We start from the raw sequence: 16,139 nt of genomic DNA, 5'->3' as shown, positions 1-16,139 counted from the left end.
TAACAGACCAATACTAAGAAAACTACAAAATACTACTGCAAGAAACCAAATGAGACCTGCATAAATGTAAAACATACCATGCTCCTGGATAAGTAGACTCAACATTGTGAAAATGCCAGTTCTACCCAAAGCAATCTACAAATACAACGCAATCCCGATCCAAATACCAACGACATTCTTTAGCAAGATGGAAAACTAATCATTAACTTTGTAAGGAAAGGAAAGTGACCCTGGATAAGTAAAACACTACTGAAGAAAAAGAATAAAGTAGGAAGACTCACACTACCTGACCTCAGAGCCTACTGTACAGCTACGGTAGTCAGAACAGCCTGGTACTGGTACGACCACAGACACATTGACCAATGCAACAGAATCAGAGCCCAGAGGTAAATCCACCTGCCTATAGTCATCTGATCTTCGACAAAGGCCCAATCCATTAAATGGGGGAAAAGACAGTCTTTTTAACAAATGGTGCTGGCAAAACTTGATGTCCATCTGTAAAAAAGAAAAAAAGAAACAGGACCCATACCTCACACCATGCACAAAAACTAACTCAAAGTGGATCAAAGACCTAAATGCAAAATCTAAAATGATAAAAATCTTGGAAGAAAAAATAGGGACAACACAAGGGCTCCTAATACACAGCATAAATAGTATATAAACCATAACTAATAATACACGAACACTAGAAGAGAAACTAGATAACTGGGAGCTCCTAAAAATCAAACACTTATGCTCATCAAAAGATTTCACCAAAAGAGTAAAATGAGATCCCATAGACTGGGAAAGCATTTTTGGCTATGACACATCCAATAAGGGTCTGCTCTCTAAAATCTGTAAGATACTGCAACACCTCAACAACACAAAGATGAATAATCTGATATAAAAATGGGCAAAGACACTTCACCAAAGAAGACTTTCAGGCAGCTAACAGACACATGAGGAAATGCTCACAATCATTAGCCATAAGAGAAATGCGAAGTAAAACTACATTGACAAACCATCTCGTTGTGACAATGCTGGCATTAAATCCAAAAAACACAAAATAACAAATGTCAGAGAGGGTGGAGGGAGCTTGGAATTCTTATGCTCTGCTGGTGGGACTGTAAAATGGTACAACCATTATGGAAAATGATATGGCACTTCCTCTAAAAGCAGAAATAGAAATACCATATAATCCAGCAGTCCCACTCCTATTAATATATCCTAGAGAAATAAGAGCTGTCACACAAATAGACGTACGCACACCCATGTTCATTGCAGCGCTATTCAAAATAGCAAAAAGATGTAAACTAGGAGCTGGCTGAATGGACATGGGAAATCCGGAGCAGAGAGAAGTGTGCTGTCACATAGCAACTAGGTTCACATAACACTGTGTGTATAAATTTTTGTATGAAAAACTACTTTGAGCTATAAACTTTTACCTAAAGCACAATAAAAAAATTTTTTTAATTAAAAAAAAAAGATGTAAACAACCTAAGTGCCCATCAACAGAGGAATGGATAAACAAATTATGGTGCATACAATGGAATACTATACAATGATAAAGAACAATGATGAAGTCTCAAAACATCTCACAACATGGATGAAACTGGAAGGCATTACGCTGAGTGAAATAAGTTCAACCACAAAATGACAAATATTGTGTGAGACCACTATCACAAGAACTCAAGAAAAAGTTTACACACAGATAAAAACATCCTTTGATGGTTAGGAGAGTAGGGAGGGAGGGGGAGAGGAAATTGCTAACTAGATAGAAGACAAGTGTCAACTCTGGTGAAGGGAAAGACAACACACAGTATAGGGGAAGGCAGCACAACTTGACCAAGGCAAAGGCATAGACATTTTCTAGATACATCCAAACAACTTGAGGGACCAAGGGACCAACTTGAGGGGTAGGGACTATTGTCTTGGGGGCATCTAGGTCAGTTGGCATAACACAGTTCATAAAGAAAATGTTCTACATCCCGTATTTGGTGAGTCGTATCTGGGGTCTTAAAAGCTTGTGAACTGCCACCTAAGATACATCTATTGGTCCCAACCCATCAGAAGCAAAGGAAAATGAAGAAAATCAAAGACATAAGGAAAATATTAGTTCAAAGGACTAAGAGACCACATGAACCAGAGCCTCCACCAGTCTGAACCCAGAAGAACGAGACGGTGCCCAGCTACCATCACCTACTGCTCTAACAGGGATCACAATAGAGAGTTCCAGACAGAGTGGAAGAAAAATGTAGAACAAAATTCAAATTCACAGAAATATACCAGATTTATTGGTCTGACAGAGACTGGAGGAACCTCTGAGACTATGACCCCGAATACCCTGCTAACTCCAAAATAAAGCCGCTCCTGAAGCACACTTTTCAGAAAAGATAACACACATGAGTAATGCGCTTCTTAGATCAATCAAATATACAATACCAAATGGTCAACTCCTGCCAAAAGCAAGACAAGAAGGCAGGAAAGGACAGGAAAACTGGACAAATGGACAAGACAGAACCCTGGGTAGAAAGGGGGAGAATGCTGTCACATTGTGGGGATTACAACCCATGTCAAAAAATTTATGTGTATAAATTTTTCAATGAGAAACTTAACTCGAGCTATAAATTTTCACCTAAATCACAATAAAAAAAAAAAACCTTTACCATGCAGGTACTAAGGACTCCTTTATATTAGCTATTATTATCATTGTCATTATTATTTAAATCATTAACTCCTAATTCTTTTGCAAGAGTACAATCTGACCACAACCTATGTCTGTCATCTCATTGGCCACTTCTCTCCCTCTACCAGTCATTCAACACTCTATTCACTGCCTGGAATACCACTCCTACCTTTATTTTTTTGACAAATTACAATGTTCAAAGGTGCATGAGAACTCGGGCTTGATTTAAACCATTGTCCTTAGCAAAGACTGATCAAGATGCAGGGCCACTCACAATTAGGAGCAGTATTGCTAGGTGCCATCGAGTCAGTTTTGACTCATACTGACCCTATAGGACAGAGAAGAACTGCACCATAGAGTTTCCAGTGAACAGCTGGTGATTTTGAACTGCCTACCTTTTGGTTAGCAGCTGAGCTCTTAACCACTCTGCCACCAGGGCTCCCAGTGAGGAGTAGGAGGCAGTAAAACAAAGATTAAAGAAACAATTAGGGGCAGAAAGAAAGAAAAAATTGATCTCAGTGACTTCCAGGGCTCTTGCTGTGCCCAAGGAAGGTGTATTCCTCTCCAAGTATTGGCTCTTGTCCCCCAACCTGTGCCATCCCAAGAACAATGTGAAAGAAGTACAGCAGAAGCTGAAACACAAAGTGTTCCCAGAGGATTTGAAACTGTTTTAAATAACAAAGAGTGGCAAAGACCAGAACAAGACAGAAATAAAATGAGACAGCAAAGAAGTGTTTGATATACACCTTCTCCCAGCCACCCTGCATTCTATTGTTCTTTGATTCTCTCTTCAACATTGGTCTTCATCCAGGAGTGATTTGCCCCCCAGGGGGACATTTGGCAATATCCTCAGATATTTCTGGTTGTCACAACTGGAGGTGCTACTGGCACCTAGTTTGAAGAAGCCAGAGGTGCTGGTAAACATTCTACAATGCACAGGATAGCCCCTCACAACAAAGAATCATCATCTAGCCCAAACTATCGGTAGGGTCAAGATTGAGAAACCCTATTCTTCAATGAATTAGCAACAGCGTTCGTGACATGCTGAGACCACTTTTAAACAATCATACTAAAAGCAGAAATTTCCAAAATTATGTAAGGAGGGAATAGATTTCGCAAGCAGCAGATGGACTTCTTTTCTCCACAAAAGGCAGAAGCACTAGTTCAATAAGGAAGCCCTGGTGTACAGAAAGACATCAATAAAGGACACGATTCATGGGAGAGAAGTGTTAAAGAATTTCTACTAGGATTTCTTCTAACTTTTTAAAATTTTTTACCTTTGTGTGTTTCGTCAAATAGAAGGTTTTCCTTGGGATTTGTCTTAGTTATCTAGTGCTGCTATAACAGAAATACCACAAGTGGATGGCTTCAACAAAGAAGTTTATTCTCTTACGGTCTAGTAGGCTAGAAGTCCAAATTCAGGGCACCCGCTCCAGGCTTTCTCTCTCGGCTCTGGAGGAAGGTCCTTCTCATCAGTCTTCACCTGGTCTTGGATCTTCTCTGTTCAGGAACCCTGGGTCCAAAGGATGTGCTCTGCTACCGGCAGCACTTTCTTGGTGGTATGATGTCCCCCACGTCTCTCTGCTTGCTTCTCTCTTTTATATCTCAAAGGAGATTGGCTTAAAACACAACCTAAACTTGTAGATTGAGTCCTACCTCGTTAACGTAACTGCCTCTAATCCTGCCTCATTAACATCATAGAGGTACGGTTTAAAACACATAGAAAAATCACACCAGATGGCAAAATGGTGGACAATCACACAATACTGAGAATCATGGCCTAGCCAAGTTGACACATATTTTTGAAGGACACAATTCAATCCGTGATAGAATTTGTAATGTAAAGATATCTGAATGCTTGAAGGGACTACACCTATACTTTATAAATCTGTGAACTTCTCTCTGAAATCTTCTCCAGTCAGGCTTTTGCTCCTACCACTGAATCAAAACTGCTCTTGTCAAGATTTCTAATCACCTCCTGGTTGCAAAACTTGCAATGTGTCAGCATAGAAAGCCACGAGATTACCAAGGCCTGAGCCCCAGTTCATTTCAGCATTAAGAGGCAGAGGAGATGGAAAACCAGCAAAGGAGAGTGAGACGAATGGACATGGAGTAGCAGTGTGTGCTGTGAAGAAAATGTGTCAAGAGGGAATAAACAGCTGCATCAAGCTGATAAACCAGGTTAAATAAGGCCTGACAATTAATCTTTGCGTTTAGCATTGTAGAGATCAAGTCAAATAGCAGGAAACGGAATGTAATGAAAAAAGAGCTCCACCTCTTTCCACCGTAGTTTTTTTGTGGTTCTTGTTGTTGTTGTTATTGTAGTGGAGGATATACACAAAAAACCATAAACTAATTCAACAGTTTCTACATGTAAAATTCAGTGACATTGATGACCTTCTTCGAGTAGTGAGTGCAACCATTCTCACCCTCCTTTTCTGAGTTGTTCCACCCCCATTAACATAAACTCACTGCCCCTAAGGTTCCTATCTAATCTTTTAATCTTTTGAGTTGCTGTTGTCAATTGGATCCCAGATACATAGTTCTTAAACGAGCATAATGCACAAGGCAGATATTTTTTACTAGTTAATGTAAACTCTTGTTTGGTTTTAAGACTTCAGGGAATATCTTTGGTTAAAGGTTTAAAAATTATCTCAGGACCGTATTGTCAGGCATTCATCCAGCCTGCATGTTTTCAGAAAGTCTGGAGTCCATGAGAATTTGAAATTCTGTCTTGCATTTTCCCTCTTTTGATCAGAATTCTTCTATAGAATCTTTGATCAAAATGTTGAGTAATGGCACCATACAGTTCTCCTGGACTCATGGCAAAGGAGGCAGTTTTTCATGGAGGCAATTAGCCTCTTGTTCCATTTCCTCCTCCTATTCCTGCCTCTCCTTCTTCCTCTGTTGCTCCAAATGAATAGGAGACCAATTGTTGTGCCTTGGACGGCCCCCACCCTAGGTTTGATCCCCAACTACCTTAGACTCTTTAGCTATTACTTTTGGTGTTTATTTGCATCCATATTTCTAAATAATATACTTATGCTATTTTTTAATTCGGAAACCCTGGTGTCATGGTGGTTAAGTGCTACGGCTGCTAACCAAAGGGTCGGCAGTTTGAATCCACCAGGCGCTCCTTGGAAACTCTATGGGGAGTTCTACTCTGTCCTGTAGGGTCTCTATAAGTCAGAATCGACTTGACGGCACTGGGTTTGGGTTTTTTTGTTTGTTTGTTTGTTTGTTTTTTAATTTATTTATTTTATACACAATTTCCTGTCATGACTGATAAGGTTTTAGCCCTTTCATGCTATTCCACAAAGGTCCCTAGGTGACACAAATGATTTGTGCTCAGTTGCAAAAAATGGTTTGCACTCGATTGCTAACCTAAAGATTGGCAGTTCAAACCCACCCAACTATGTGCTGTGGAAGAAAAGACCTGGCAATCTCCTTCCATTAAGATTACAGCCAATCAAGTAGACACATGAGACTATGTGGGCGACTCCTGTCTAGTGGTGAGATGAGGAGGAAAAGGGCGACAGGAGCTGGTTGAATGGACATGAGGAACACATGTGGAGAAGAGAAATGTGCTGTTTCATTAAGGGGAGAGCAGCTGGGAGTGCACGGCAGGGTGTGTATGGCTTTTTGTATGAGAGACTGACTTGATTTGTAAACTTTCAGCTAAAGCGCAATAAATAAATTAAAAAAAAAATTACAGCTAAGAAAACCCAATGAGCAGTTCTACTTTATAACACCTGGAGTCACCATTAGCCAAGCAACTTGACAGCAACTAATAACAATAACAACATGTTTTGTGCCCTCCAGTCTATTTTGATTCACGGAGACTCAATATGACAGAGTTGAACTGCCCCATAGCTGTAATCTTAGGTGAGCAGATCACCAGGTCTTTTCTGCTATGGAGCCACTGATGGGTTTGAACTGCTGACCTTTCAGTTATCAGCGACACGCTTACCCATTGCACCACCAGGGATCCTTAAACAACATGCTACCCCATAGATAGGCAGTTCTTCCATTCTTTCAATATACTTTCATCAGTGATTACATTTTGATGCTTTTGTAAATTATTCACTGCTGAGCAAGTAGTTGTTGGGAATTTCTACATGGTGCTTCTACACACAGCCTTATAAACCAAAAGCAGTATCTTCCACCAGTGCAGAGGTTTGTTTATAAAGATAACTACCTCAGGAGAGATTTAGAGATGTAGCTCTTGCAGAGACATTCCAGAATAATAAAGTCCCCTTCTTTAGCTGCCCAGAGAAGGTGTATTTCCTCACCAAAATAGTAAAGATAGCATCTCCCTTTGGGCAAAGATTGGGCAAGTTTGGTGTCACTTGTGCGATTATTGTTGTTGTTAGGTGCCATTAAGTCAGTTCCGACTGATAGCGACCCTATGTACAGTGGAACTGAACGCTGCCCGGTCCTGCGCCATCCTCACAATTGTTGTTATGCTTGAGCCTGTTGTTGCAGCCAGTGTGTCAGTCCATCTCATTGAGGGTCTTCCTATTTTTTCTCTGACCCTCTACTTTACCAAGCATGATGTCCTTCTCCAGGGACTGGTCCCTTCTGATAACATGTCCAAAGTATAGGAGATGAAGTCTCGCCATCCTTGCTTCTAAGGAGCAATCTGGCTGTACTTCCAAGACAGATTTGTTCATTCTCCTGGCAGTCCATGGTATATTCAATATTCTTCACCAATGCCACAATTCAAAAGCATCAGTTCTCCTTTGGTCTTCTTTATTCATTGTCCAGCTTTCGTATGCACATGAGGTGATTGAAAACACCATGGCCTGGGTCAGGTGCAACTTAGTCCTTAAAGTGATATCTTTGCTTTTTAACACTTTAAAGAGGTCCTTTGCAGCAGACGCACCCAATGCAATGCATCATTTGATTTCTTGACTGCTGCTTCCGTGGGCATTGATTGTGGACCCAAGTAAAATGAAATTCTTGACAATTCCAATCTTTTCTCCATTTATCATGATGTTGCTTATTGGTCCAGTTGTGAGGATTTTTGTTTTATGTTAAGGTGTAATCCATACTGAAAACTGAAGTCTTTGATATGCATCAATAAGTGCTTCAATACCTCTTCACTTACAGCAAGCAAGGTTGTGTCATCTGCATATCACAGGTTGTTAATGAGTCTTTCCAATCCTGATGCCACGTTCTTCTTCATATAGTCCAGTTTTTCAGATTATTTGCTCGGCATACAGAGTGAATAAGTATGGTGAAATGATACAATCTTGATGCATACCCTCCCTGATTTTAAACTACACAGTATCCCCCTTGTTCCATTCAAACAACTGCCTCCTGGTCTATGTACAAGTTCCACATGAGCACAATTAAGTGTTCTGGAATTCCCATTCTTCACAATGTTATCCATAATTTGTTATGATCCACATAGTTGAATGTGTTTGCATAGTCAATAAAACACAGGTAAATGTCTTTCTGGTATTCTCTGCTTTCAGCCAAGATCCATCTGACATCAGCAATAATATAGCTCATTCCATATCCTGTTCTGAATCCGGTTTGAATTTCTGGCAGTTCCCTGTCAACGTACTGCTGCAACCACTTTTGAATGACCTTCAACAGACTTTTACTTGTGTGAGATATTAGTGATATTGTTGAATAATTTCTGCATTCGATTGGATCACCTTTTTCTGGACAGGGCACAAGTATGGATCTCTTCCAGTCAGTTGGCCAGGTAGCTGTCTTCCAAATTGCTTAGCATAAATGAGTGAGCAGTTCCAGCACTACATCCATTTGTTGAAATATCTCAACTGGTATTCCATTAGTTCCTGAAGGCTTGTTTTTCACCAATGCCTTCAGTGCAGCTTGACTTCTTCCTTCAGTACCATGGGTTCTCAATCATATGCTACCTCCTGAAATGGTTATATGTCAACCTGTTCTTTTAGGTACACTGACTCTGTATATTTCTTTAATCTTCTTTTGATGCTTCCTGCATTGTTTAATATTGTCCCAAGAGAATCCTTCAGTATTGTAACTCAAGGTTTGAATTTTCTCTTCAGTTCTTTCAGCTTGAGAAGTGTCGAGCGTGATCTTCCCTTTTGGTTTTGGTTTTCTAACTCTAGGTCTTTGCATATTTCACTATAATATTTTGTCTTCTTGAGCTGCCCTTTGAAATCTTCTTTTCAGTTCTTGTACTGCATCATTTCATCCTTTCAACCTACCTTCTCTACATTTAATGCAAGTTTCAGAATCTCTTCTGACATCCATTTTGGTATTTTATCTTTTTCCTGTCTTTTTAATGACCTCTTGCTTTCTTCATGTATGATGTCCTTGATGTCACTCCACAACTTGTCTAGTCTTTGGTCACTGGTGTTTTTTTTTTTTTTTTTTTTTTTTTTTAATTGGTTGTTGTTGTTTTTTAATAATTTTTATTGTGCTTTAAGTGAAAGTTTACAAATCAAGTCAATCTCTCACATAAAAACTTATATACACCTTGCTACATACTCCCAATTACTCTCCTCCTAATGGGACAGCCCACTCTCTCCCTCCACTCTCTCTTTTCGTGTCCATTTTGCCAGCTTCTAACCCTGTCTACCCTCTCATCTCCCCTCCAGGCAGGAGATGCTGTCATAGTCTCAAGTGTCCACCTGATGCATGAAGCTCAATTGATGCATCTTAGATGGCTGCTTGCTAGCGTTTAAGACCCCAGATGCCTCTCTTCAAAGTGGGATGCAGAATGTTTTCTTAATAGATTTTATTATGCCAATTGACTTAGATGTCCCCTGAAATCATGGTCCCCAAACCCCTGCCCCTGCTACACTGGCCTTCGAAGCATTCAGTTTATTCAGGAAACTTCTTTGCTTTTGGTTTAGTCCAATTGTGCTGACCTCCTCTGTATTGTGTGTTGTCTTTCCCTTCACCTAAAGTAGTTCTCATCTACCAACTAATTAGTGACTACCCCTCTCGCACCTTCCCACCCTCCCCCCTCTTGTAACCACAATAAGAATGTTTTCTTCTCAGTTTAAACTATTTCTCAAGTTCTTATAATAGTGGTCTTATACAATATTTGTCATTTTGCAACTTACTAACTTCACTCAGCATAATGCCTTCCAGGTTCCTCCATGTTAAGAAAAGTTTCACAGATTCCTCACTGTTCCTTATCGATACGTAGTATTCCACTGTGCGAATATACCATAATTTTTTTATCCATTCATCCATTGACGGGCACCTTGGTTGCTTCCATCTTTTTGCTATTGTAAACAGTGCTGCAATAAACATGGGTGTGCATGTATCTGTTGGTATAAAGGCTCTTATTTCTCTAGGATATATTCCGAGGAGTGGGATTGCTGGATCGCAAGGTAGTTCTATTTCTAGCTTTTTAAGGAAGCACCAAATCGATTTCCAAAGTGGTTGTACTATTTGACATTACCACCAGCAGTGTATAAGTGTTCCAATCTCTCCACAGCCTCTCCAACATTAATTATTTTTTGTTTTTTGGATTAATGCCAGCCTTGTTGGAGTGAGATGGAATCTCATTGTAGTTTCGATCTGCATTTCTCTAATGGCTAATGATTGTGAACATTTCCTCATGTATCTGTTAGTTACCTGAATGTCTTCTTTAGTGAAGTGTCTATTCATATCTTTTGCCCATTTTTTTAATAGGGTTATTTATCTTTTCGTAGTCGAGTTTTTGCAGTATCATGTAGATTTTAGAGATGATCGGAAATGTCATAGCTAAAAAGTCAAATTTATTCTTGAAATGGTCTCTAAATTCGGGTGGAATACACTCAAGGTCATACTTTGGCTCTTGTGGACTTGTTCTAAATTTTCTTCAGCTTCAATTTGAACTTGTATAGGAGTAATTGATGTCTTATTCTGGCCTTATTCTAACTGATGGTATTGAGCCTTTACATCATCTCTTTCCACAGATGTAGTCAATTTGATTCCTGTGTATTTCATCTGGTGAGGTTTATGTGTACAGACACTGCTTATGTTGGTGAAAAAAGGTATTCACAATGAAGTCGTTGGTCTTGCAAAAGTCTGTCATGCGATCACCAGCATCGTTTGTATCGCCAATGCCATACTCCCCAACTACTGATCAGTATCAGTCATCTAGTGCTGCTATAACAGAAATACCATACGTAGATGGCTTTAACAAAGAGAAATTTATTCTGACATAATCTAGGAGGCTAGAAGTCAAAATTTAAGGCATCAGCTTCAGGGGAAGGATTTCTCTGTCGTTGGCTCTGGAAGAATGTCCTTGTCATTAATTTTCCCCTGGACTAGAGCTTCTCAGTGCAGGGACCCCACATCCAAATGACATGCTCTTCTCCTGGCACTACTTTCTTGGTAGTATGAGGTCCCTCATCTCTCTGTTTGCTTCTCTCTTTTGTATCTCAAAAGAGATTGACTCAAGACCAATCCTAATTTTTTAGATTGAGTCCTGCCTCATTAACATAACTGCCACTTATCCCACCTCTTAACGTCATAGAGGTAGAATTTACAACACAGGAAAATCGCATCAGATGACAAAATGGTGGACAATCATATAATACTGGGAATCCTGGACTAGCCAAATTGACATACATTTTGGGGGGACAAAATTCGATCCATAATATGATCCTCCTTTGTTTCCAACTTTCACATTTCAATCACCAGTAATTAACCAGTGCACCTTGATTGCATGTTTGATCAATTTCAGACTCCAGAAGTTCGTGAAAATCTTCAATTTCTTCATCTTTGGCATTAGTGGTTGGTGCATACTTTGAATAATAGTCGTATTAACTGGTCTTCCTTGTAGGTGTGTGGATATTATCCTATCACTGACATCGTTGTACTTTGGGATAGATCTTGGAATGTTCTTTTTGACAATGAATGTAAAGTCATTCCTCTTCAGTTTGTAATTCCCAGCATAGTATACCATATGAATGTCCAATTCGAAATGGCCAATACCAGTCCATTTCAGCTCACTACTGCCAGGATATTGATGTTTATGCGTTCCATTTTGCTTCCGATGACTTCCAATTTTCCTAGATTCGTACATCGTACATTCTACATTCCTATTATTAATGGATGTTTGCAGCCATTTCTTCTCATTTTGAGTCGTGCCACATCAGCAAATGAAGGTCCCAAAAGCTTGACTCCATTTACATCATTAAGGTCTACTTTACTTTGAAGGGGCAGCTCTTCCCCAGTCATTATTTGAGTGCCTTCCAACCCGAGGGGCTCATCTTCCCATACTATATCAGACAATGTTCTGCTGCTATTCATATGGTTTTTACTGGCTAATTTTGTCAGAAGTAAACTTCCAGGTCCTTCTCCATAGTCTGTCTAAGTCTGGAAGCTCAGCTGAGACACATCCACCATGGGTGACCCTGCTGGTGTTTGAAATACCAGTGGCATAGCTTACAGCATCAGGGCAACCTGCAAGCCACCACAGTACAACAAACTGACAGACATGTGGGGCTTGTAAATTTGGGGGTTACTAAACTCAGCTTTGGGAGCAGTGGTAGCTCAGTGGTAGAATTTCTGCCTTTCATGCAGGAGAACTAGATTCAATTCCCGGTCAATGCACCCCAAGCACAGCCACAGCCCATCTGTCATTGGAGGCCTGTGTGTTGCTATGATGCTGAGCAGGTTTCATCAGAGCTTCCAGACTAAGATGGAATAGGAGGAAAGGCCTGGCAATCTACTTCTGAAAACTCGGCCAATAAAAACCCTATGGATCACAATGGTCTGATCTGAAATTGATCATAGGAAAGGTGTAGGACTAGGCAGCATTCTATTGTGTGTGGGTTTCCCTGATGTCTTAGGCTGGGTTCTCTAGAGAAGCAAAACCAGTAAAGCATATAAATGTATGAATAGAGAGAGATTTATATCAAGGAAATGGCTCACATGGTTGTAGAGGCTGTGATGTCCCAGGTCTGTAGGTCAGGATAGAAGCTTCTCCTGATTCATGTAGCCACAAGGGTTAGTGAACCCAAGACTGGCAGGTCAGAGAGCAGGGCTGTTGCTCACAGGCCGTGAAGATCAACAAATTCCAAGATCGGCAGACAAGACCTCAGGTAAGATGCTACCTCAAGTCCTAAGAACCAGAGGTCTGACAAACAGGAGCCAGCTGCGGGATCCAGAATGAGCAAAAGCTCCCCATCCCTGCCTGAATGTCCGCCCACATCCGATGCAGGCCACACACGCAAGGAAAATCCCCTTCAATGGATTGGCTACTCACAGCAGATCCCATCATGGGGATGATCACATCAAATCTCAACAGGGAAAGGACCAAAATACCACATGATGGTCAAAACACTGAGTATCATGGCCCAGCCAAGTTGACACACAATCTTAACCATCACACATGAGTTGGGGGCTGACTTGAAGGCAGTAACAACAACAACTCTCATGAGCTCCCAATGTAGGGCGGTAACATAGAAGATAACAAACTACACAATGAATTAGATGGACCCACCATGGTAAGTGCTAAAAAAAGGTAGTACACTGACTGGGTTGTTGATGATGGACGTTGGTTGAAAAAGTTTCCCCTGAAAAAGTGATGCTTGAGTCAAACTCCACATTAGTTTTCTATTGCTGCATGGCAAATTTCCATCAACTCAGTAGCTTAAAACAGCAAAAATTTATTACTTCACAGTTTCTATGAGTCAAAAGTCTGGACACAGGTTAGCTGGATCCTCTGCTTAGGGTCTCACCAAGCTAAAATCAAGGTGTTGGCTTCGGCTGTGATCTCATCTGAGTCTCAGCATCATCTTCCAAGCTTGTTCAGGTTGTCAGAGTTTAGTTCCTTGTGACTATATGACTGAGGCCCCATTTCCTTGCAGCTGTCGTTTACCCTAGCACCTCCAGGTCTCCCTCTCACAGCACAGCAGATTACTTTTTCAAAGCCTTCAGGAAAATCTCTCTCTGGGTCCTCTAGGGCAAAATATTATATAATGCAACCTAATCAAGGGAGTGACTATCCCATCGTATCCAAAATCTCTGTCCCCACTCAAAGGCAGGAGATCATACAGAGTATTATGAATTGAATTGTGTTCTCCAAAAATATGTGTTTAAAATCCTAACTCCTATAAGCCAGAATCAACTCAACAGCAACAGGTATACCTGTGGATGTAATTCCATTTTAAATAGGGTTTTTCTTTGTTACCTTAATGAGGCCATATCAGTGTAGAATGTGTCTTAAACCAATCACTTTTTTTTTCTTTAAACTGAGTTTTAGGTGAAAGTTTACATAGCAAATTATGCTCCCATTTAACAATTTTTATACAACTTGTTCCATGACATTGGTTACATTTTTCACAATGTGTCAACATTCCCATTATTTCCATTCTGTTTGTTCTGTTTCCATTAATCTAACTTCCCTGCCCCTTCTTAGATTCTCATCTTTGTTTTAGGGTAAATGTTGACCGTTTGGTCCCATATAGTTGATTATTTAAGGAAGCACAGTATTCACAGGTGACATTATTTATTTCATAAGTCAAGTTATTATTTGGATGAAAAGTGACCACCAGGAGTGGCTTCAGTTCCAAGGGTGATAGTCTGGAAGTTCCTCTAGTCTCTATCGATCCAGTAAGTCTGGCCTTTTTTAAGAACTTGAGTTTTGTTCTAGATTTTTTTTCACCTTTCTGTCTGGGACCTTCTATTGTATCCCTGCCTGGTTGGTAGTGGTAGCTGGGCACCATCTAGTTCTTCTGGTCTCAGGCTAGATGAAACCATGGTTCTTTTAGGCTATTAGTCCCATGGACTAGTTTCTTCTTTGAGTCTTTGGTTTCTTTTATTCTCTTTTGTTCCCGATGAGTAGAGACCAATATTTGTATCTTAGATGGCTGCTCACAAACTTTTAAGACCCCAGATGCTACTTAACAAACTAGGATGTAGAACATTATCTTTATGATCTGTGTTATAGCAATTGACCAAGTTATTCTGTGAGACCCTGGTCCCAAGCCTTCCAACCCAGTAATCCCATCCCACGAGGTATATGGTTATGCCTAGGCAGTATCCACAACTGTGCCCCCATGTGGCTTATTATACATATATATGAATATATATGCAGCACACATAAACATGCATATACATATGCCTACAGATATACCTGTACATGCACTCCTATATGCTCATACATGGCTTCCTATACACATATATGCATACCAATCCCTTTTGAGATACAAAAGGAGCAAACTAGGCAAGAAGCAAGGAAGCACAAATGGGGAAAGACTGAAGCCACATAGAGATCACCAAGGAACTGAGGAAGAAAGGCTGAAGGGACAAGGATTTTCCCCCAGAGCAGACAGAGAGAGCCTTCCCCTGAAACTGGTGTTCTGAATTCAGGCTCTTATCCTCCTAAGCAGTGATAATATAAATTCCTGTTTGCTAAAGCCACGCACTTATGGTATTTCTGTTATAGCCGCACTAGGAAACTGCAGGGGGTGGGAGTCTTGAGGGCGATCATCTTAGAATTCTGCCTATCACAAACTCTGAATAACAAGTTAGAATAACCTGGTGAAGCGTGGGTTCAAAGATGGGAGACAAATGTTCTAGGCCGAGGGATTGGTACTTGCAAAGACCATGAAAGCCCCTAGTAACACAATTGTTCAAGAAAATGGAAGATAGTGTTGCCAAAGGGGTAAAGCAGATGGAGTCTGTCACCATGTGAGGAAGAAGAGATAGAGAGGGGCCACTTCCTGTAGGGAGGCTATAAGCTATGTTAGGTGTTTATTCTAAGAACAATGGGGCACCAAGACAGGACTTTGAAGATTGGGCCCCCAGACTCTACAATCCTCATGGGAAGGACTGTGTCTTATGAGCTCTGCATTCTAAATGCCTGACACATGGTGGGTGCTCAGTAAGTTTGCTCTCTGATAGCTTTTCAACTCCCTATTTCTTTGCTGGAGACCCTGGGTGTTGCAAGCAGTTAACATGCTCTGCTGCTAACTGAAAGTCTGGAGGTTTGAATCCACCCAGAGGTGCCTCAGAAGAAAGGTCTGATGATCGACTTCCAAAAAATCAGCCATTGAAAACCCAACAGAGCACAGGTCTACTCTCATACACATGGGTGGCCATGAGTTGGAATAGACTCCCTGGGAACTGGTGGGCTGCAGATGATAGTATGCATCCACCTTTAGATGAGGAAACCCGGGCTTCTAACCGGTTTGTTCCGGTTCGAACCCCTGCTGAGAATTTATCTTTCCATCCCAGATATACAGAACCCAAATCTACAGTTTAACAAGATCCCCAGGTGATTCTTATGTATAATAATTTTGAGAACCACTGGTCTACTAGTGGTTCTCAGAAGTGGTCCCTAACCAGCACCATTAGCATCGCCTGGAAACTTGTTAGATATGCAGATTCTCATCAGGAGACCAAACTGGAACAACCGGTTGGAAGCCCTGGAGGAGACTCAGAGAAGGTTACAGATCCACCAAGCGGTGGAGCTGACCTTCTTCAGTCCGTTGGACTCCAAAGCCCTTTAACCCTGAGGAAATGA

Source organism: Elephas maximus, chromosome 18 (genome assembly GCF_024166365.1).
Source record: "Elephas maximus indicus isolate mEleMax1 chromosome 18, mEleMax1 primary haplotype, whole genome shotgun sequence".
Taxonomy (NCBI): domain Eukaryota; kingdom Metazoa; phylum Chordata; class Mammalia; order Proboscidea; family Elephantidae; genus Elephas; species Elephas maximus.
Note: the sequence above shows the minus strand (reverse complement) of the source record.